The sequence below is a fragment of the Papaver somniferum genome, chromosome 5, assembly GCF_003573695.1.
Source record: "Papaver somniferum cultivar HN1 chromosome 5, ASM357369v1, whole genome shotgun sequence".
NCBI classification, from domain to species: domain Eukaryota; kingdom Viridiplantae; phylum Streptophyta; class Magnoliopsida; order Ranunculales; family Papaveraceae; genus Papaver; species Papaver somniferum.
The window spans coordinates 95021617-95045108 of record NC_039362.1 but is presented as its reverse complement, the minus strand read 5'-3'; the positions used below and the strand labels follow the sequence as shown (position 1 = coordinate 95045108).

The window sequence follows — 23492 nt, the reverse complement described above, 5'->3', positions numbered from 1 at the left end:
TGTTTTCCAGTTATCATCTGGGATTTATTCCCCGGAATTTTATGTAATTTGACGTGTCGTTCGACAACTAGAACAGTCCGACCCCTTTTAAGCCTAGTACCACAATGACTAATGTGTTTGTTGGGAATTCACTGATTCCATTGTTTCGTTCTTTGAAACTGCCTGTCTTGTGGGGATCTCCGTCCCATATTATGTAATAATTTATAAGAGAAGAACAGAAAGAAAAGAATTTTGAACACCATTACATCCAATAAGACCGAAGTGTTCTTTTTTTTTTCATTTTCTTTGACATCCGTAATGAATTTGCATTGCCGTTATCAATGCCAAACAATAATTTTTCTAGTGGAATAATTTACTTTTTTCGTTTCAAAACAGGCTTGCAGAAGATGAGCAATGAGCAACATAGTTGCTTACTTGATCTACTAGGCAAAGAGTGTGAAATGCAGTCAGGTAATGAATTTTCCAGAAGTACTACGTATTCTATCCTCAGTATCTTCTCATTAGTATCTTTACGACTTTTCATGAATTTTCTGGACCTAGTAGCCACTCCTCCTCATCAGCTAGGCCAGCTTTGAGCTTTGACACGACCACACAAGCAAAAGTATCTTGCTCACTGGTACATAATGCAGGCTTTACTTTTTACATTGAACCCAAGCGTTAAAGTAACCTTACCTTGGTCAGAACTTGAGACTCACCCTAGGTTATAAACTCTAGTATCTTCTTTTCTTCTCTATATACTTCTTCATTCCATTCTTTCTGTTTACACTAGAAGAAGAACAAGGTATTTCTTTTTATATACTGTCTTTGAATTTCTGTCTTGGTATCCTTTGATCTACTCTCTTAAGTGTTCAATGTTTTTGTTCTTTTTTTTTGTTTTTTAATTAAGGCAACAAATGGGTTTTGGAATGAGAAAGGGTTTTGTATGGGAATGTGGTGGTGGAGACTCAAAAATCTAAATCAAGCATCATGGTATCTCCTCTCAAAACAATAAGTAAGTTTAATTAATATGGATACTGTCATTTGACTCTTTTGAGTGATTCAAGTTTCTCAAGTACACAAACCTTTTTGGTTCTTACGATCGATCTGAACTTAGAATGGGTCATGGCGACCTTTTATTGCACTAAAATTTACTGCATGATTTCTGCTTGGGGTTACCAAGAAGCTGCCTCTTCATGTCCTTTTTTTAAAGTAGGATCATGCCAGTGACCTAACTGATTGATTTAGCTACAGAAGTAAATTATTTTCTTTTTCTATCTTGCTGCGTCTAGTAAATTATGGTACCCTGACCCTCATTCCAGTTAATGAGGGTCAATAAGTAGCCAACTTAGTTCAAAGCAATTCTTCCTTAATTAATGTATGTATCTTCCTTTGCGTAATGAACTGATTAACTATTCCTTGGCATTTCATAGATTTCGACTTAGATGAACCTGAAACCTGGAAGGCATTTGATGTTACACAGAAAACTCACCAATGCATATAAATTCTGCACATCACCTGTCATAGTGTTGCCCTTTTAGGTTTTTTCAATTGTGGTTGATGTTAATTGTTTTAAGCTTAAGTGTGCCTTGAAGATTAAAGGTGGTCTATCTGTTAGAAGGTTTGGGTATGAATACTACTCCTAACAGATAGAGTATTTGATTAGGCGAATTCTACCATGAGCTGGTTAGAGTTATTCGTTAAGAGACTTGAGTAGTTATGGGTGATCTTTTTATGGTGAAGAATTGGGAACCAGGATATGATATTTTTGAGATGCTTCTTAACAATGTGGATATGATCACAAGTATTCGAGATATGAACTTAGAACAAACTGAAAATGGATTGCTTGCTATGAGGATTCGTATAACAAAGCTACTTTCTTTTGATGTATCAATCTTTGCGTCCTGGTAAGCTGGTACTCATGCTGAAAATGGAAGAGGAGGCGTTAATTATCTCAGTTTTGAGTATCATGGTCTGCCATACTCGTTCTGTTGTTTCTGCCGTCGGCTTAGACATCATCAAGATGAATGTGCGGATTACCTACAAGCACAACTACTTGTTCAACATGAGCGTGCAATCCTCTACCCGCCTGAGTTTCAGCCACCATTGCTTGTGTCTGAAGATGAAATGGAAGATTCTGGCAGTGACAGCGACATTCCTTCAGCAACAGGAAGGTTTTGCCAAAGTACTGTTTACCCCAACAGGATGCTACTATGGATGTATTGGGTGGCAGCAGTCAACCTCATCGGTAATGCAAGCTGAAGGAGTGTCTAGCTTCACTTGTCACCAGTGGGCACAAGAACTGAAGTTATCCGAGGTTCGTTTTCTAACAGACACCTCGCCTTTGCAACTGCCATCTCTGCTACTCTTAGAAGAAAAACTGTGTAGCTGTTAGTATAGCAGTGCTAGTTGCAAACTTTACAAGTTCTAACAGTTGGATGTATCACCTTCCTAGGTACTTGTCAAACAAACTGAATATTCTCTATAATACCTTTTTACAGTTCATAATGGAATATTTTGTTGCCCTTCAAACATAAGCTGAGTTGAGGGTAAAATCTAAATGAGGTATACCAATTAAGCTTGGGTCAGAAATGGTTCCTTCTCCAAGGAATGAAATGTTGGTACTGCATTGAAAAACTGGTGTAGTTAGTACCATTAGCTTGTTTTATGACTTATTTTTCATCAACCAAGTCTGCTGATGCAGCTCCCAATAGTGCTTTTGCTAGTCACAGTATCAATCTTGATTTCATTTGTGGTGCTCTACAACTTGCACCGGAAGTTCAAATTTCTCGTAAAATTTACAATTCCAACTAAGTTGTTGGCTGTTGTTACAACTTTACCACTTTGCAGTCACATTACCACTCCTGATTTCATTTGTCGTGCTTTCTGTGTCTCATATATGCTGCAACTTATACCGGAAGCTTAAATCTCTCTTAAGATTCACTATTTCAGCTAATTTTATTGCCTTGTAATTGCAGCTTTAGCAGCACCTTACAGTCACAATATCAACCATAACTATCCTTTGTGTCAGGTGGGCTTAAGAAACCATATATCAACAACTTGTTGAGTGTCTAGTAGCTGCTTAGCTCAACATACAGATTGCAGACATTATTGTTCTTGCAGAATTACCTATCTTCCAGAATATAGTCCCCAGAATTTTATGTAATTTGACCTCGTTCACTAACTTAGCGGTCTGGCCCCTTTTTAAGGGGAAAAAAGCCCAGAATCCACAATGGCTGATGTGTTTCTCGAAGCTTGCTCCAAAATTGAAAGTATAAGTGGGTTTCTCATTGAATTAGCTTTTGTTTACTTGTGTTTTCCATCATACGAAATGCTTGTCATTAAGTTTTAATTTCAGATACTCCTAAGCCCCTGTTTGGGTCCATCCATAAACTTCTGTCATATATTGAGCAAAAAGATTAAAGCCAGGTTGTTGTTGCGCGTATCTGTACCTTAAGTCAATGTGGTGCTTGATTTCTGGTGCAGCTGAGAATATCTAGTTTCTAAGAGCATCCACAATGGACGATTAAAACCAAATTTTTAGTCGAAACGCAGTGGAACGGAGTATCGAACAAAAACTTGACTAAAACCAAGAACCAAACCATATTTGGTCTTTAATTTGGTTTTGGTCAGCGCAGTTTAAAACTACGCCCGCCATGAGACGCAAATATTGGTTGCGTTTGGAGTGGGGCGGAATTATTATTTTCGTTTGGCAGTGAGGCGCAACTACAAATTGCGCCTTTGTGAAGCGTAATTTTAACCTACGCCTGACGGGAAGTTATTTTAAATTGCGTCTGTCACCAAATGAACATTTAAGTTGAGCCTCGTACGGGCGCAATTTGTAGTACCGTCCCACCGGGCGGCATTTTAAAAATCGTCCCATGAACGGGCGCAAATGTAAATTGTGCCTGAAACTTACTCAGGCGCAAATGCAAATTACGCCCCACATTTCTTCATACACTGTGAACATTTATGCATATAGCGCTTGCTTGAGAATATTGATCAAGTTCTCTCAGTTTAACAGACAGCTGGAAAGAAATGGAAATAGTTAATAGATAGCTTGCAAGCTCACGGAGTTGCTTATATAGATTGCAGTTATCACTTATATTAATTCCGCTTCATTTTGTTGGAACAAATGAGAAAAAAAATAAGTAAAAGACAAGGATAACTATATTAATTCTTCATTACATCTTTTGTACAAAATGAAAGGCTGATAGGCCGAACATGTTTGAAAGCTGAAGCATCGGTACGATAGGGTTGATTACTTGTATGTGGTATGCCCTAATCAGGCGTTATTTTAACTTGTGCCCCATCAGGCGTGATTTCATATTACGTCTGTCAATCAGACGGTTGTATATATTACGCTCCACACCAAACGGAATTTTAAACTGCGTCCGACATCAAGCGTCATTTAAATTTACGTCCACCCGGAACGCATTTTATACCTACGTCCCATGTCAGACGAATCTTTATACATCCGCTCCACTAAATTTACTCCTCCGCCGTAACGTCGCACCACGGACTAAACCCATTTCTCATCACATTTTTTAGTTTTTAGTCTTTAGTTATAGTCGCACCACTCGGTTAAACAACTAGAGACAAATAAATCATGTTTTGGCAAAACTGGTGGCAAATAACTGCCGCACAAAAATGCATTCAAATACAAATGCAAGAGACAACAACATAACGTGGAAAACCAAAAAGTGCCCATCAGATTATACAGTTGGGCCTAGACTGTGCTGAATAAAGCATTTTCAGCAAACCCAAAGTTTTTGAAACCTGTTTTGAGGCATACTGATTTTTTCGAGGCATACTGAATAATGCCAAAATAGGATCATTGAATAAAAAACACCATCACCCCTTATCTACCCTTTTTGATAATGGCATAACTATCCTCATTTAATTAGTGTTAATGATTATGATTAGTTTTAATAATAATGAATAATTAATAATGTTAATGATCGACTAAGTTAAGTTGTTAGTTAGTTGAAAAAAATCTGATTTTTAAGTAAGAGTGGGGTTTTTGAGAGGGGAAGAAGAAGTGGATAAAAAAAACTAGGGTTTTTGAGATTTGGAGATATGAAGCGAACTTCAGAGGACGAATACATTAATGAAGAACCTTCTGCTAATAATACATCGGTATACTCGTATACGACGTCTAATCTCTCTTTTTTAACTCCAAAAAATTGAAAATTTCCAAACTTCTTCGGAATTCAATATTTGGTTCGGCTGAAATATAAGAGTCGAACTTTCACGGGAAGAACAGTTCGGCTTGTTCGATATAAGGTTCGGCTAATAATTCAAAGTTCGCCTAAAGTATATATTAAGTTCGGCCTTAAATAACATAGTTCGTCCAATAACTAAAAAAGTTTGAGATACACAGAGTGATGTTCGGCTTAAAACCTATACAAGTTAAATCAGTCGAACTGTATTGCATTACAAAACTTTACCAAGTTTACCTGTTCGGTTGAAAACATTGAGAAGTCGAATGAGCCGAACTTCGTTGAAACCTAAGATGTAGCCTGAGTTCGGCTAAAAATTGAATTACTAATTACAGCCGAACTGATCTTCCACATAGCAAAAAAAATAAGAAAAGGCCTAAGTTTGTCCGTTTTTGTCGCAAACTTTTGGGCCGAACCAACTTTTGATAATCAAAGAATGGTCAAAATCTAAATGGGTTTTTGTGAAATACCTTCTAATATACATTATCGGGGGGTTTATGGAGGGGAGTTCGGGCCTTCAGCTGCTGAAAATGGAAGAAGAAGAAGAAGAAGAAGAAGAAAGAATAAGAAAAAAGAATAAGAAATGTGTTGACTGATTCTAAGTTTTGATTAGTTTTAGTTTAGGTTTTTAATTTAATTAAGCGTATTTCAGTAATTTTGTTTTAGTTTAAGTTCTTAATTAAATTGAAAGATATTTAAGTAATTTAATCTAATTACTGGGGTGGTGCCGCTGCAGCAGTTGCAGATGATTTGTTGGCTTCGATTACTGGGGTGGTTAACCTTTGGTTGGCAGTCAAATGCCCTAAGGTTTTAGGTGAGCTTATTGTTAGTGCACCGCTTACGCCTCTTCTCAAACCTGGTGGTGGGCTTCGGCCTATAGCTGTTGGTATTATCTGGCACCGTTTGGTCTCTATGGTGGCTGCCTTCTCCGTTGGTAAAGCCATGTCATCTTACTTAGGTGATCATCAATTTGGAGTTGGAGCGCCGGTTGGAGGTGAAAGTATTCGTCACGCTGTGAACGGTTTGCTTGAGTTGAGAGGCCACTCCGATAAGATGTCAATGCTGCTTATTGAATTTTCGAATGCCTTTCATTTGGTTTGCAGATCTCACATTATCAGAGAAGTCCGGCTTCATTGTCCAGGTATTTCTCGTTGGGTTGAATTTTGTTATGCCAGGCCAGCTAGACTTTACTACGATCAGTACATCCTGTCTTCTGCACTTGGGGTTTAGTAAGGAGATCCTCTCGGTCCCCTTTTGTTTGCTTTGACACTTCACCCTCTAGTGAAGTCCATTGCTTCTCGGTGTAACCTCGATTTTCATGCTTGGTACCTCGACGATGCCACGATCATTGGTGATACCCTGGAGGTTTCCAAATCCTTGAGTATTATTGCTTCCGAATAACTGAGTAGGGGCCTACATCTCAACATCAAAAAGACTGAAGTTTTTTGGCCTACTTTTGACACTCGTAGCGTTGCTGAAGGTGTTTTTCCCAAGGACATTGGCAGGCCCAACAAAGGGGTTAAGCTTTTGAGTGGTCCGGTGAGTTTGGATTTGGATTTCATGAGTGATATGATGCTGAGTAGGGTGAACAAGACTATTCAGCTTATGACCGCTATCAAAAAACTCAAAGACCCTCAAAGTGAGATGTTGCTCCTTCATAACTGTGTTGGTGTATCCAGGTTATATTTTGTTATGCGTACCACCAATCTTGCAGCCCTTCAACAGGCTTCCAACCTTTTTGACGATCACTTACTCAAGTATTTGAGACTGTTAATCACGGGTGATGGATCTGGTTTTGGGCCTTTGCAGCAGAGAATAGCTACCCTTCCTATCAAGGACGGAGGCTTCGGAATTTACACTATGTCAGATACTCGCACATACTGTTATCTTGCTTCTCAGAGTCAGACTACGTCTGTGCGTAGAGTGATTCTTGGTAGCTTATTCTCAACGGACAATGGTGTTGCTTATCATTTGGCTCTTCAGAACTTCATTCATTTATGTGGTTTGCCTTCCACTTATTGCGTCGATGACACTGCCCCCCTTCCATGCACACCCTGGCAGTCACTTATTTTGATGCAGTTAAGAAGCGAATCCCAGTCCAATTTACATTATCCGCAAGAGATTCTATTTTGTGGCAATGCAACTAGGTTAAGTATGCTCAAGATTATCTTTTGGTTGTTCCCATCAGTGGTTTAAATCAATGTCTTGGTCCCAGACAGTCCAGAGCAGTGGTTTGTTATCGTCTTGGCATTCCTTTGTTTGTCGAAGATGGGCTTTGTTCTTGTTGTAATAGGCCGATGGACATTTTTGGTGATCATGCGCTCCACTGTGCCAAAGATGTTGGTCTTAAGTTTCGTCATGACTTAGTCTGTGACATAATAGCAAATATTTGTTACAAAGCTGGTGTTCCTGAGCGCAAAGAGGTTGCCTTAGGGTTGGTGTCAGAAAATAACAAAGATCTGCATCCAGCTGATATCTTGGTGCTCAACTAGGAAAACGGCAAAGATGTGTGTATGGATGTCACAGGTGTTTCACCTTTCACTGGTGATGGAGTTCGTGCCTTCGTCCCAGGCTAGGCTATTTCGAGGGCTATTTCGCGCAAGCGTAATAAATACTTGAGTGAATGTGATGCGCATGGTTATGGTTTAGGTGTTTTGGCTTTTACTACTTTAGGAGAGATTAGTGAGGATTTTGTTTGTTTTTTCAAGCGTCTTAAGAATTGCTTAATTAGTAATGGGTTAGGCTGTTTTATTTTTCATAGATTGTGTGTTGCTATTCAAAAGGGAGTTGGTACCCAGCTTGTTGCTCGGTTGCCGACCAAAAACTCCTTTGTGTAAAACATTCCACTAAATTCAATTTATAAATTAAGTATCTCCTAAAAACAAAAAAAAGAGTAACCTGGTAATTTTGGTATGCTTAGACACCCCCTTATAAAGATACCTAGATGGCATCATCATTTAGTATGCCTCAAAAAGGTTTCAAGTTTTTTCGAGCCAACAATAACTCAATAAGTTTTTTTCACGCGTCAAAAATATACCAGTTCATTTTCATTATCCAAAAAGGTACTAGTTCATTTTCATTATCCACTTAAAATATACCCCTTAGGAATATTTTTGCAACGAATAAAAAAAGGGGTATTTAAATAATCTTCCCTATCATAAACCCCTTTACAACATGTTTGTTTTTTCCTCTATATTATAGGTAGAGGGTTCTACATAGAGGTTTACCTCTGTATTTATATAAATATCACTATATAATGTCTCTTAAAATCATGTTGGTTTGACCACTATCTAACAACTCTATATTGTGCAGCCAATTTTATATATTTCCCATTTTACCCTTAAAAAATTCAAAAAATTTATGAAAATCCATTACAACCAAAGATGTTCAAAAATTGCAAAAAAAAAAATATATTAGAAAATACAACCAAAGATGTTCTCTTTTTCTGAAACGGGGAAGAAAGTATCACTTTTTCTGAAACGGGGCAAAAGTGTCACTTTTTTTGAAACGGGGCAAAAAATCACTTTTTCTGAAAGATGCGAAATATCACTTTTTTTGAAACAGAGCAAAAATATCACTTTTTCTGAAACGGTCAAAAGTATCACTTTTTCTGAAACTGGACAAAAAAATCATTTTTCTGAAACGGAGCAAAAATATCACTTTTTCTGAAACGGAGCAAAAATATCATTTTTTTTCTGAAACGGGCGAAAGTATCACTTTTTCTGAAAAAAAATCACTTTTTCTGAAAAAAATCATTTTTTCTGAAACGGGGCAAAAATATCACTTTTTCTGAAACGGAGCAAAAATATCACTTTTTCTGAAAAAAAAATCATTTTTTCTGAAACGGGGCAAAAAAATCACTTTTCTGAAACGGGGCGAAAGTATCACTTTTTCTGAAACGGGGCTAAAGTGTCACTTTTTCTGAAACGGAGCAAAATATCACTTTTTCTGAAACAACACGAAAATATCTATTTTTCTGAAATGGGCGAAAATATCACTTTTTCTGAAACAAAGAAAAATTTAAATTTTGAATTAAGGAATTATTTTTGGACATTATAAGTTTGTTCAAGGATATATTAATCATTTGAAGGTTTAATAGAGGTAGAGGCTCGTAAATAGCACCTAATGGGTGCTATTTGATTTTCTCTATATAGACAGAGAGTGGGAAAACAAACACCAATATTAATGGGACCCACCACTACATAAGGCCTCTACATATAGGAAAAAACAAATATGGTATATTTGAGCCTCTACCTCTATGTAGTCTTAAGCCGGACCCAGTTTCATAATTTCATTCATACCCTTGTTTTTGGGTAAGCAATGCGGCTGGACTTCTACGTGCACATTTCACATCGCTGGCGGAGTTCTTTGTTCGGAAAACTTGAGAAAATAGGTTCTTTATGTCGGTCGTTTTCTGTTTTAACACCCTTCATCTTTGTAGGACAAGATAACTTAAGAGTGTCCTATAATTTTCACACTGTTTTTAAACTCATCAACCAGGTAGTCAAACACACGAATCCATTTTCATCCATGCGCTAACTTTCATGCACATGTTTTTCTTCCACCACCACATGAAGAAAAAGTAAAGCAAAATGTAGTATTGTAATGCTTTCAAAAGTAATGCAAAGAAATCATGATTCATGTCTAATAGTAGTAATAGGGTACGCAAATCAAAAGATATCCTCCATATGCATTTTGCCTGAGGGAGAAAAAGCATGTTGACTTGCTGTTAGCTTGGCCTGCAATTTGGAACATGCAACTGCACTATCATAGGTGGTTGCGTAAAAACCGAACATTTTCACTGGATACCAATTCTTCACTCCATTGCTTGAGCAGTAGCTGAACTGGTGACTTTCCTGCTCAACGGCATTAAATGGACCGCAATCAAAAAAATTAAAAATTAAGTTGCAGTCCTTAAGTTGGTTCTTAAGAGCGTTGAACCTGCAGATTAGAAAACAAAAACTATTGCCGTCAAGTTGATAAGAATTTTGCCTGGCCTGCGCGTGGTGGGGATTAAATTTTCAATTTTCAAATTAGTTTGGATTAGACTTGTCATTTGCTTATTCATCTAACGCAAATTGACTCCGCACTAATAATAAGCAAAACTGAAAGTATGATTAACAGTCATTCATTCTGGTGGATTTTTCATCGAGTTCTTCTAAATTTAGCTTTCGTTGCTATTAATTGCAAGTACATAGAACTAGAATATCTCCCAAGCCCCTCTTTGGGTCCATAAACTTCTGTCATATATTGTTTGAGCAGAGAGATTAAGGCCCTAGTTGTCGTCGCTCAAATCTGTACCATAGACAATGCGGTGCTTGATTTTTGGTGCAGCTGAGAATATCTAGTTTCTAAATATTTCTAAATAACTAGAGACAAATACATCAATTTTTGGCAAAACTGGTGGCAAATAACTGCCGCACAAAAATACATTCAAATACAAATGCATGAGACAACAACATAATGTGGAAAACCAAAAAGTGTCCATCAGATTACACAGTTAGGCCTAGACTTTGCTGCAAAAAAAGCTTTTTTTTTCCAGCCTACAATAGGGTTATCTCAACTGCACTAAAAATATCTTTGACCAATGCGAAGTTTGCTATTTTCGTGCCTAAGGAACATTAAATGGATTATGGGCAACTCATTGTGCTTTTTCAAGACATGGTCATCGACTGTATGGCTGGTTATGGTGCTGCAGTAAACACTCTTGATGGAACTCACCTATCTGAATGTGGAAGTGGGTCGCTTCCTATGAGAAAAGAGCTGATTCTCTAGAGCATTCGGAGAAACAGGATTTGTCCAGGGCCAAAAAGGACACAACGGCACGAACTCGGCACCACCTAGAGAGATATCACGCGTAGTTATTATCGCGAATTACACTAAACGATGGTAGTTCAAGATATCGCGTTCACTGTCCATCAAGTAGTTCCGGCAATTTATTACTAAGCAAAGGTTCAAGACCTTATGGACACCTCTTGTCTAAGTGGTATTTCTCGTTTTCCGTTTTTTGATTTTTTATCGGTATTTCATTCATGTGGGGGATTGTTAGAGAGAATGAGTTTATAAAAATTGAGTTTATAAAATAGTTTGGTTTTTTGGTCTTGAAAGGATTGGAACTTAGGACCTATTGGTCACTAAGGACACTAGCTCATTTTCACTTACTGTGAATGAACCTTTAGTCCCACATAGGGAAAACTAAAGATGATACCTCTCCATAAGTATTGAATTTTTTGATATTAAGAGTGGCCCTTGGGTCATTAGCACTTTTGTGCGAGGGGGAGGACTTAGGCAATGGGCTAGTTGGTGCAACCACATATTTTCACACACGCGCGGTGCTTCGCACCGAAGCACGCACGCCGTCCGTCCGTCCGTCCGTGCGGACGGGCCGGGCTAGGGTGTGGGTGTGGCAAGACTTATCTTTTTGGCGAAACTTCCTTTGAATTATTATCTAAAAGATTTTAAACAAATCATTTCTTAATCGTTGGGGGCGTCTGACCCGGCGGATGTTTCCTTACGTTTTACAAACACATTATGATGTATGAAAGTTTTATAACCACATTATGATGCATGAAACGTTTTAAATCAATACATGAACGTTTTATACTGTTTCGAAAAATTTGAATTAATTGAAATTAATTCCATTCGATTTAATGCGCATCAATGAGACTTCTCTCATTTCTCCTCTATATAAACCGACCACATTTTTCATTTTCAATTTGTGTCCAGAAGAGCTACTATCCTCTTCTTTTCGTCTTCTCCCCCTGTGTGGTCCTTTATTTTCATTCCGTGCGCAATTGTTGTTGAGGTCATAAGAGTGAGCAAGTACTGTAGTGCTAACAGTGCTTGCAACGGGCAGTTTTATCCTGGATACGAACTTGACCAAAGGGTATAGGCATCACTCATTCTTGAGGCGTACCGGTCAAATATCGTGTTAAGGACAGCGTGTTGAACACGTGACTCTGTCCTCTGTTTGCAGTCCAATTGAGTGTCTATTTACTTTCCAAAAATTAATCATTTTATTCTAACATCTTTCTTGAGTGTTTTATTGTTACAGAAGCAACAATCTTAACACGATATTTCTGTTTTCTGTCTGTAACAATGGGTAAGAACGATGTTGAAAGACCAACAAAGTTTTCTGGAAAAGACTTTAAGAGGTGGCAGTCAAAAATGTTATTTTTTCTGAGTTATCATGAGTTGGACTCCTATGTTCTAAAACCGTTTGATGAGTCATTGAAGAATGCTGGTAGTGAGTCTCTTTTTGATGAATGGAAGAGGAACAATTACATGGCTAAAAATCATATTCTGAATTGTTTAGAGGATGCTTCGTATGATTTTTACAATGCTAAGGACAACTTTTCTGCTTTTGATTTATGGGCTGCTTTGGAGGCAAAATACCAAGCTGAAACTGCCGGAAGTAAGAAATTCTTGGTAGCCAGACTTTATGAGTATAAAATGGTGAATGACAAATCTGTGGTTGATCAATTCCTTGAACTCCAGCAAATTATGAATGAAATTCTTGCCGAAGGTATGGTGATTGATGAAACTTTTTAAGTGTCTACTGCTATCGAGAAATTGCCTACTTCTTGGTCCGAGTACAAGAATAAACTGAGACATGAAACTGCTGAAGTTACTATGGTTGAACTGGGTAAGAAAATTCAAGTTGAAGAATTGTTGTGCTCCAAGGACAAAAATGTATCTTCTTCAAGGGACATGTCTTACAAAGCTCATGTGACTGAACACAAAGGTTCCAATGTTGATAAGAACCGAAACAACTCCAAGAAACCTCCAGGCAAGAAAGGTATGTTTCAGAAACCTAAATCTAGCATTAATAAAATTAAGGGTGATTGCTATGCTTGCGGAAATCCTGTCCATATGGCGGTTCACTGTAGAAACCGTAAGGACCTTAAAAAGAAAAATAATGCTAATTTGGTTGAAAACAACAAAGATGAATTTTCTGGCACGGTGTCTGAAGTAAATTTGGTAACAAATGTGAGGGACTGGTGGGTAGACTCTGGGGCTACCAAACATGTCTGTGGGAACAAAGAAATGTTCACCTCCTACAGTAAGGTAGGGGAAGGAGAGAAACTCTATATGGGTAACTCATCTGCAGATGCGGTTGTAGGAAAAGGCAAAGTTGGGCTCAAGCTCACTTCTGGAAAGACTCTCACTTTGAATGAAGTTCTTCATGTTCCGGACATCTGCAAAAATCTTGTTTCTTGTGCTGTTTTAGATGATAAGGGTTTTAAAATTGTAATAGAATCTGGGAAATGTGTTGTAACTAAGGGTAAGGATTATGTGGGGCAGGGTTATAAGACTGAGAGACTGTATAAGCTTAATGTAAACTCTGTTGTAATGAATAATAATGGTTCTTGTGCTTATGTTTGTGAGTCTTTGAATGTTTGGCATGGTAGACTTGGAAATGTAAATTATAAATCAATGCTTAAACTAGCCAATGTGGGTTGCATACCCAAATTTAGTTTGGAAAAGGAACACAAATGTGAAATATGCGTAGAATCAAAGTATGCTAGAAAACCTTTTAGCAAAAATGTTCATAGAAATTCTAAACCCTTAGAATTAATTCACTCAGACCTAGTTGACATGAAATCAGTTCAAACTAGAGGCGGTAAGAAATGGTTTGTTACCTTTATAGACGAATGTACTAGGTACTGTCATATTTATTTGCTTAGAGGTAAGGATGATGCCTTAGAAGCATTTAAGAGGTATAAACTAGGAGTTGAAAACCAATTGAATACTACCATTAAAACCATTAGGTCTGACCGTGGTGGTGAGTACATAACTCTTATAGGAGATTTCTGTGTAGAACATGGCATAATACACGAGGTTACCCCTCCTTATTCACCTCAGTCGAATGGAGTAGCTGAACGTAAGAACCGCACCCTTAAGGAGATGATGAATGCCATGTTAATTAGTTCAGGATTACCTTCGAACTTGTGGGGGGGAGTTGTCCTCTCAGCCTGCATATCCTGAACAGAGTACCTTTTAAAGGATCAGACAAAACTCCATACGCATTGTGGAAAGGTAGACAACCTTCTTTAGCATACTTTAAAGTGTGAGGGTGTTTGGCTAAGGTTCAGATCCCTAAACCTAAAGCAACCAAGATAGGACCCAAAATTGTTGACTGTGTCTTCATAGGGTATCCTGAGCATACACCGGCATATAGATTTATGGTTGTGAATTCTGATGTTTCTGAAATTGGTGTGAATACTATTATGGAGTCTAGGGATGATGTGTTCTTTGAAAATATTTTTCCTTTAAAATCTGACTCTCGTAAGAGAGGTATTGATCCCCTAGATGTTCCTTCAACCAGTCAGACTTTACCTTTAGAGGAAGATGAAGTAGAATTTGATCTTAGGAGGAGTAAAAGAGCTAGAACCAATACCTCTTTTGGACCTGACATCATAACACTAGCAGAGTCTGATCCTCAGACTTATAGAGAAGCCATGACTTCTTCTGAAGCTCCGTGGTGGAAAGAGTCTTCTATTAGTGAAATGGAATCCATCAAAGAAAATGATACATGAGAGATAGTAGATTTACCTCCAGGGTGTAAGGCCATAGGATGTAAATGGATCTTCAGGAGGAAACGTAACATAGATGGAACTATTCAAAAATACAAGGCTAGGTTAATAGTCAAAGGATACAAACAAAAGGAAGGTGTAGATTTATTTGATACTTACTCACCCGTTACGAGAATTACTTCCATTAGGATGTTAATTGCTATAGCCGCGGTTCATAACCTAGAAATACATCAAATGGATGTAAAGACAGCTTTCCTACATGGTGAATTAGACGAAGAAATTTACATGGAACAACCTGAGGGCTTTGTAGTGAAAGGTTGTGAAAACAAAGTTTGTAAACTGAAAAAATCTTTGTATGGATTGAAACAAGCACCTAAACAATGGCATGAAAAATTTGATCATGTAATGTTTTGTAGTGGTTTTAGAATCAATGAATCTGACAAGTGTGTATATACTAAGCTTGTAAATGATGTATGTGTGATTGTATGCTTGTATGTTGATGATATGCTTATACTTGGTACAAACATGGATGTAATTAATTCCACTAAGAACATGCTGAATGAGAACTTTGATATGAAAGACTTAGGCCTTGCAGATGTAATCTTAGGGATGAAAATTAGGAGAAATCATAACGGTTATAGTCTTAGTCAATCTCATTATGTTGAATCTGTGCTTAGAAAATTCAATCATTTTGATTGTAAACCTGCTTATACTCCGTATGATCCTTGTTGTAAACTCAAAAAGAACAGAGGTAATGGAGTATCACAACTTGAGACTGGAGATCCCAAGATAAAGGTTTCGAATGAGAAACTAATTTGTGGAGGGTCAAGGTAAACATTATCAGAGAATTCATTCTCTGCCCCTTCCATATGGTGTAGACGTATCTGAATGAGTGTGACTACATGTGAGGATGACTTTGTATTGAGTCTTAATGAGTTCTATAGTTTCAATTTTAGATTGAAGTGGGGTGTAGCAGTAAACACTCTTGATGGAACTCACCTATCTGAATGTGGAAGTGGGTCGCTTCCTATGAGAAAAGAGCTGATTCTCTAGAGCATTCGGAGAAACAGGATTTGTCCAGGGCCAAAAAGGACACAACGGCACGAACTCGACAGCACCTAGAGAGATATCACGCGTATTTATTATCGCGAATTACACTAAACGATGGTAGTTCAAGACATCGCGTTCACTGTCCATCAAGTAGTTCCGGCAATTTCTTACTAAGCAAAGGTTCAAGAGCTTATGGACACCTCTTGCCTAAGTGGTATTTCTCGTTTTCCGTTTTTTGATTTTTTATCGGTATTTCATTCATGTGGGGGATTGTTAGAGAGAATGAGTTTATAAAAATTGAGTTTATAAAATAGTTTGGTTTTTTGGTCTTGAAAGGATTGGAACTTAGGACCTATTGGTCACTAAGGACACGAGCTCATTTTCACTTACTGTGAATGAACCTTTAGTCCCACATAGGGAAAACTAAAGATGATACCTCTCCATAAGTATTGAATTTTTTGATATTAAGAGTGGCCCTTGGGTCATTAGCACTTTTGTGCGAGGGGGAGGACTTAGGCAATGGGCTAGTTGGTGCAACCACATATTTTCACACACGCGCGGTGCTTCGCACCGAAGCACGCACGCCGCCGTCCGTCCGTGCGGGCGGGCCGGCCGGCCGGGCTCGGGTTCGGTTGTGGGTGTGGGTGTGGGTGTGGGTGTGGGTGTGTCAAGACTTATCTTTTTGGCGAAACTTCCTTTGAATTATTATCTAAAAGATTTTAAACAAATCATTTCGTAATCGTTGGGGGCGTCTGACTCGACGGATGTTTCCTTACGTTTTACAAACACATTATGATGCATGAACGTTTTACAAACACATTATGATGCATGAAACGTTTTAAATCAATACATGAAAGTTTTATACTGTTTTGAAAAATTTGAATTAATTGAAATTAATTCCATTCGATTTAATGCGCATCAATGAGACTTCTCTCATTTCTCCTCTATATAAACCGACCACATTTTTCATTTTCAATTTGTGTCCAGAAGAGATACTATCCTCTTCTTTTCGTCTTCTCCCTCTGTGTGGTCCTTTATTTTCATTTCGTGCGCAATTTCTGTTGAGGTCGTAAGAGTGGGCAAGTACTGTAGTGCTAACAGTGCTTGCAACGGGCAGTTTTATCCTGGATACGAACTTGACCACAGGGTATAGGCATCACTCATTCTTGAGGCGTACCGGTCAAATATCGTGTTAAGGACAGCGTGTTGAACACGTGACTCTGTCCTCTGTTTGCAGTCCAATTGAGTGTCTATTTACTTTCCAGAAATTAATCCTTTTATTCTAACATCTCTCTAACATCTTTCTTGAGTGTTTTATTGTTACAGAAGCAACAAGATGATCATCATCAAGATGATTCACCGTATCAGCAGCTATCAAAGAAAGTGATTCGGTCCTATCATTCTCCTCACCTATTGTTGTATAGAAGGTGAGCTGGGATCCACCACTTTATATTAACATGTGAATGTGATCCAACTGGTGAGGTGAGGTCAGTTTTCCGTTGGTTTGGAGGGAGGACAAACGGTACTTCTGCTCTGGCAACGGATATCATCTTAGGATTCTTGTTTGTAACTGGCCCAACTATAACCCCTTTGTCTTAAGCTGGACCCGAATTCATGCCCTTGTTTTTGTGTAAGCAATTGGTGGCGGCTGGACTCCAACGTGCACCTTTCACATCGCTGGTTTTCAAATTTCAAGCTGTTTTAACACCCTTGGTTTTGCATGGCAAAATACCTATTAGTCAAATAGTGTTAAGGATACAGCTATTATCACTCAATCAAAGCCGTAATCGTAGTTGTATCCTCCAATTCTACAGCTGTCAAATTATATCGACATTGTAACGTCTGTCAATTACGTAACTGAAGCATGCAAAATATGTAATATCTTTTGTAATTAAAGTCCTATATGGCTCTATATAATGAATGAGTTTCCACCGTATCAAGTGTGGAACATTTCACCAAATCTTCTTGTTCTAGCTTGGTATTGAGTCTGAAGATCCAAAACTCACGCTTCTCTTCTTTCTTTCATCATGGATGAAACATCAACCCTTCACCAAATTCATATCAACCATTTGATCAGTGTCAAACTTAACGACAACAACTATCTCTTGTGGGTGACACAGTTTAAACCCCTTCTCAAAGGGTACAAGCTACAAGGTTTTGTTGATGGTACATTGGAAAAACCAGCGAGAACCATACCCAGTACTGAAGAAGGTGTACAACCAACTCTTAATCCTTCTTATGCAAAATATGAGGAACAAGACCAAATACTCTTAGGATGGATCCTCTCCTCCTTATCTGAAGGTGTATTAGGTCGTGTATCAGGTCTTTCAACATCACAAGAAGTATGGGAAGCTCTTCAAAAGAGATATGCACCAAAAACCAAAGCTCATCAAATGAACCTGAAAAGACAACTACACAGTCTTCGCAAAGGTAACAGTTCAATGCAGGAGTATTTCTCGAAAACTAAGCAATTTTTTGATGCACTTGTAGCATCAGGAAAACCTCTCTATGAAGAGGATATGCAGCAATCAATTCTAGCTGGACTAGATCAGGCTTATGACTCTATTTTCACAGCCTTAAGAACTGTCTACAAGATCGACATGGATACTTTTCAAGCTCATCTGCTTTCATATGATCTCCGTCTTGAATAACAGTTAGCCGTTTTGCAACAACCATGAGCCAATGTTGCTTCCTCAGCAAACTCCAGTCCATTTCAGAAGCAAGACCAAAGGAGATACTCAAACAATCATCCACAAAATCAACCCAACCGGCAGTCTAGAAACATGTATCAAGGTGAAGATACCTGTGATATCTGCAAACGCAAGAATCATGATGCTCGATTCTGCTGGTTTCGTAACGAAGTTGACAACTCAACTCACAACAAGCAACCAGCTACATACTTGGCTCTACCTAGTGGTCCTGCTGATAATAACTGGGTGACTGATACAGGTGCAACTCATCACCTAACTGCAAATCTCAACAATCTCAATATTAGGCATGAGTATGATGGCACTGAACAAGTGCGTGTAGGAAATGGTGAGGCTCTCCATATCGAAAATATTGGTAATGCCTCTTTTACTCATAACGACAGATCTTTCCAGTTAAAAAATATTCTTCATGTCCCTCAAATAAAGACCAACTTACTTTCGGTCTCTAAATTCTGCAAAGATAATAACGTCTTTTTTGAATTCTATGCAACGTCTTTTGTTGTGAAGGAAATCCAGTCGGGGACAACTCTGTTGCAAGGCAGACTTAAGAATGGGCTCTATGTCTTTGATGTTGTTCGAGAGATTCAACATACAACACCAGCTGCTCTTCTATCTAATATAGTCCCTCCATGGCATCAAAGATTGGGTTACCCAATGCTTCACACTGTTTTTAGAATGATTAAAAATCTTTCCCTTCCTGTTGCAAATAAGAATTTTGATTATTGTCACTCTTGTCATATGAGCAAGAGTCGTAAACTTCCATTTCCGACTAGTAGTACAATTATTGATGAACCTTTGAGTTTAATTGTTGTTGATTTATGGGTCTCACCACATGTTTCGAAAGATGGTTTTCGATATTATCTACTTCTTCTAGATGTTTACTCACACTACACTTGGATTTATCCACTAGCTAGATAATCAGATGCCTTTCCCATCTTTATTCAATTCAAAAAGCTAATAGAAAATCAAACAGATCATAAGCTCAAAGTCTTTCAATCAGACAATGGTGGAGAGTTTAGGAAGTTCACTGCTTTCCTTAATAATTTTGGTGTCATACATAGGTTTTCTTGCCCTCACACATCTGCACAAAATGGTATTGCTGAAAGGCGCATTCGACATATCACTGAGTCAGGATTAGCTCACTTGTTTCATGCTCCCATGCCAAAATCCTACTGGGTAGAGGCTTTCTTTACTGCATGTTATCTTATTAACAGACTACCTGCATCTCAACATGAGACTAAATCTCCACTACAACTCTTATACAACAAAATACCTGACTGCAATTATCTAGAAGTCTTTGGTTGTCTATGTTATCCATGCCTTCGCCCATATGTCTCTAATAAGCTTGAACCAAGATCACTACCATGTGTATTCATTGGTTACAGTGGTGATCACAAAGGTTATCTATGCTTACATGTACCTACATGAAGGTTGTATATCTCTCGGCATGTCAAGTTTTTAGAAACAAGCTTCCCATTTGCTGCCAGGCAACATGTATGCACCACTAAACCCATTTCCAAGTCATCCATATCCACCAAAATATTTTCATCATCCATCTTTTCTACTCCATCATCTGAGAACATTGTTTCTCAACCACCCTCTCCTCTGCTACATACTCCACCAATGTCACCTATTATGGATAATATGTAGTCACCACCTATGTCTCCCAATGTGGATAATGTGCAGTCAACAATTAATACAGCAGCATCAGAATCTGCAACAACAACCACTTCTGCAGCAACAACCACTTATACAGTAACACTTCCCTCTACATCACAGTCAGCTCCACCGGCTCCATCAGCTCCACCTCCACAGCATCATATGATCACAAGGGGTAGATATGGTATCAAGAAGCCGATCAACAAACTTTGTCTCACAGCAACAAAATATCATCTTCCAGAGACAGTACTCACCGCCCCATCTTCTTATACAGAAGCATCAAAAAATCCAATATGGATACCTCCTATGGATGATGACATCAATGCACACATTCGTAATGGTACTTGGAGCTATGTACCATATGAGCCATGGATGAATTTAATTGGTTCGAAATGGATTTTCAAGGTTAAACAGAAAGCAGATGGTACAATTGACAGACCAAAAGCTCAATTAGTAGCTAAAGGATACAATCAAAGAGAAGGTTTTGATTATGAAGAAACCTTCCGTCCTGTGATAAAACCAAGTACTATCAGACTTGTCTTATCAATTGCAGTGGAAAACAGTTGGTCTTTGAGGCAATTAGATGTTCAGAATGCTTTCTTGCATGGTGTTCTGACAGAAGACGTTTATATGAAACAGCCAGTTGGTTATGTTCACCCTGACTGTCCAACTCATGTTTGCAAGTTGAACAAGTACATCTATGGGTTGAAGCAAGCCCCACGCACTTGGTTTTCACGGCTAAGCACCTATCTAATTGAACTGGGTTTTAAAGGATCAATTGCAGACAGTTCACTCTTTATTAAGAAGAATTCAGATGAAGTAACATATGTCTTGATTTACGTCGATGACATTATAATCACAAGTTCCAATTCTTCTCTTATTACAAATCTAATAGCTGCTCTGAATACTGTCTGTGCAGTTAAAGATTTAGGTTACCTCAGCTACTTCTTGGGCATAGAAGTTATTAAGCAAAAAAAATCAGTTCTATTGAGTCAACAAAAATACAACACTGATCTACTTAAACGCACAAAGATGGATGCAGCAAAACCAGTTTGATACTCCCTTGGTTGTGAACACTAAAATCAGCAGAATGGGTACGCAAAAATTTGAGGATCCAACTCTCTATCGCAATGTATGTGGAGCATTGCAGTATCTACATCTCACTCGCCCTGATATTGATGTCGCAGTTAACAAAGTGTTTCAGTTCATGCAAGACCCTTACATCGAGCATTGGGAGCTAATCAAACGCATACTCAGGTATCTCAAGCACACAGTTCAACATGGTTTGGTTTTGCGAAAATCTTCAGATACCAGTCTTCATGCCTACACTGACTCTGATTGGGGGCTTCATAACAACTTCTGAACTAATATGGCTTCAATCATTGTTAAAAGAACTTGTTGTTGAAGTAAGAACTCCGTCAATCTGGTGTGACAAATTGGGGGCTACGTATCTCACAGCTAATCCAGTTTTTCATACTCGTATGAAGCACATAGAAATTGATTATCACTTTGTGCGTGAAAGAGTAACAAACAAGCAACTTCTGGTACAGTTCATCTCAACTAAAGATCAAATAGCTGACATCTTCACTAGGGGTTTGTCAGTACCAAGATTTCTTTATCTCAGAAACAAGTTGAACATTCAACAACTCATGTACAACTTGAGGGAGGATGTTAAGGATACAGCTATTATCACTCAATCAAAGCCGTAATTGTAGCTGTATCCTCCAATTCTACAGCTGCCAAATTATGTCGACATTGTAACGTCTGTCAATTACGTAATTGAAGCATGCAAATATATGTAATATCTTTTGTAATTAAAGTCTTATATGTCTCTATATAATAAATGAGTTTTCACCGTATCAAGTGTGGAACATTTCACCAAATCTTCTTGTTCTAGCTAAAAGCTATCCTAATAGCACCTTTCATATAGCCGATGCCACTAAGTACAATTATAAAATCATTGGGTGATAATATCAATTTGGCCGCGAGTCAAAACACGAATCCATTTTCATGCACATGTTTTTCTTCCACCATCGCATGAAGAAAAGGTAAAGCAAAATGCATTGCAATGCTTTCAAAAGTAAAGCAAAGAAATCATGATTCATGTATAATAGTAGTAATATAGATTATGCTTCAGGAGAAAGAAAATAAAATAAAGTAGTAATAGGGGCCCAAATCATGCATTTGCCTGAGGGAGGAAAAGGAAATCCTACAACAACATAAAGCATGTTGACTTGCTGTTTAGCTTGGCCTGCAGTTTGGAACATGTGCACCTGCAGCCTTGTTTGTGTTAGTGAAATAACAAAAAATACTACTCGTTTTATATAAAGAGGGCCGTCTGATTAAAGTTGTCGAGTAACGATTCCGGCAATCAGAGTTCAAACACTTAACGGCGTCTCAATCAAATAGCAATGCACCATTACAGGCGCTTGCATAAAAAAGAAAAAAAAAACCACTGCTGCTCACCGACATTAATAGGTCCGCAATCGGAAAAAAAAAATGTTACTCAATTTTAAATTGCAGTCCTTAAACTGGTTCTCAACAGCGTGGAACTTGCACATTAAAAAAACATAAACTATTGCCGTCAAGTTGATAAGAATTTGGCCTGGCCTAGCCTGTATGTGGTGGGGATTAATTTTTTTTCTTCTTTTTTTTCAAATTAGTTTGGATTAGACTTGTCATTCGCTTATTCATCTAACGCAAATTGACTTCGCACTAATAATAAGCAAAACTAAGCATGTCTTAATCAGTTTGTTCGTTGTTAGTTCCATTATAACGGATATAAATACAAATAGTTCAATGGTGGGAAACAAAAATTCTCCACAGACTATGAAATAAACCGGGAAGGAAAAAAAAACCCATAAAGCTCTCACAGATACCGACCCACAAAAAAATGCGAGTGCTTTTTGAAATTCGGTTTTCGCATGGTTTATTTCGTTGTCCGTTTAGAATGGTATATTTAAACATGGGTTCTTTTAACTAGTATACTAGGGTACATGTTAAGATAGGATAAAATAATAATATCTTGTATTGGTTAGTGTAATTCTTGTTGAATAATTAATTTTTTTTGGGAATCAGATATTAGTGTTTCTAAAAAGGGTGGTTTTTATTTATACCCCTCAATATAATGCACAGTTGTCTCATTGTTCATTAAATAAAGATAAAGCAATTGAACCGTCGTCAAATCCCATCATTGATTCATCTGAGCGTGCCATGGCATACACAACACACATATACAGATCTTTGACTATTGCAATCGCTAAATGAGAAGAATGCTTCTCGTCAGATCAATTAAGTTAAGTGTTGACGAATCACGAGCGCACCCAAATCTTTTGAAAAAT

At 38.0% G+C, this 23492-nt stretch overlaps 1 long non-coding RNA gene across 2 annotated transcripts; it reads left to right on the top strand.

Moving 5' to 3' along the window:
- Positions 1–684: 684 nt before the first annotated feature.
- LOC113282273 lies at positions 685–2489 on the top strand. 2 transcript variants are annotated; one of them, XR_003326693.1, is made up of 3 exons: positions 685–781; positions 887–991; positions 1410–2489. It is a non-coding gene; the product is annotated as an uncharacterized LOC113282273 (long non-coding RNA). The 2 variants fall into 2 exon arrangements; XR_003326692.1 differs by having other exon boundaries at positions 887–2489.
- The last annotated feature ends 21003 nt before the right edge of the window (positions 2490–23492 follow it).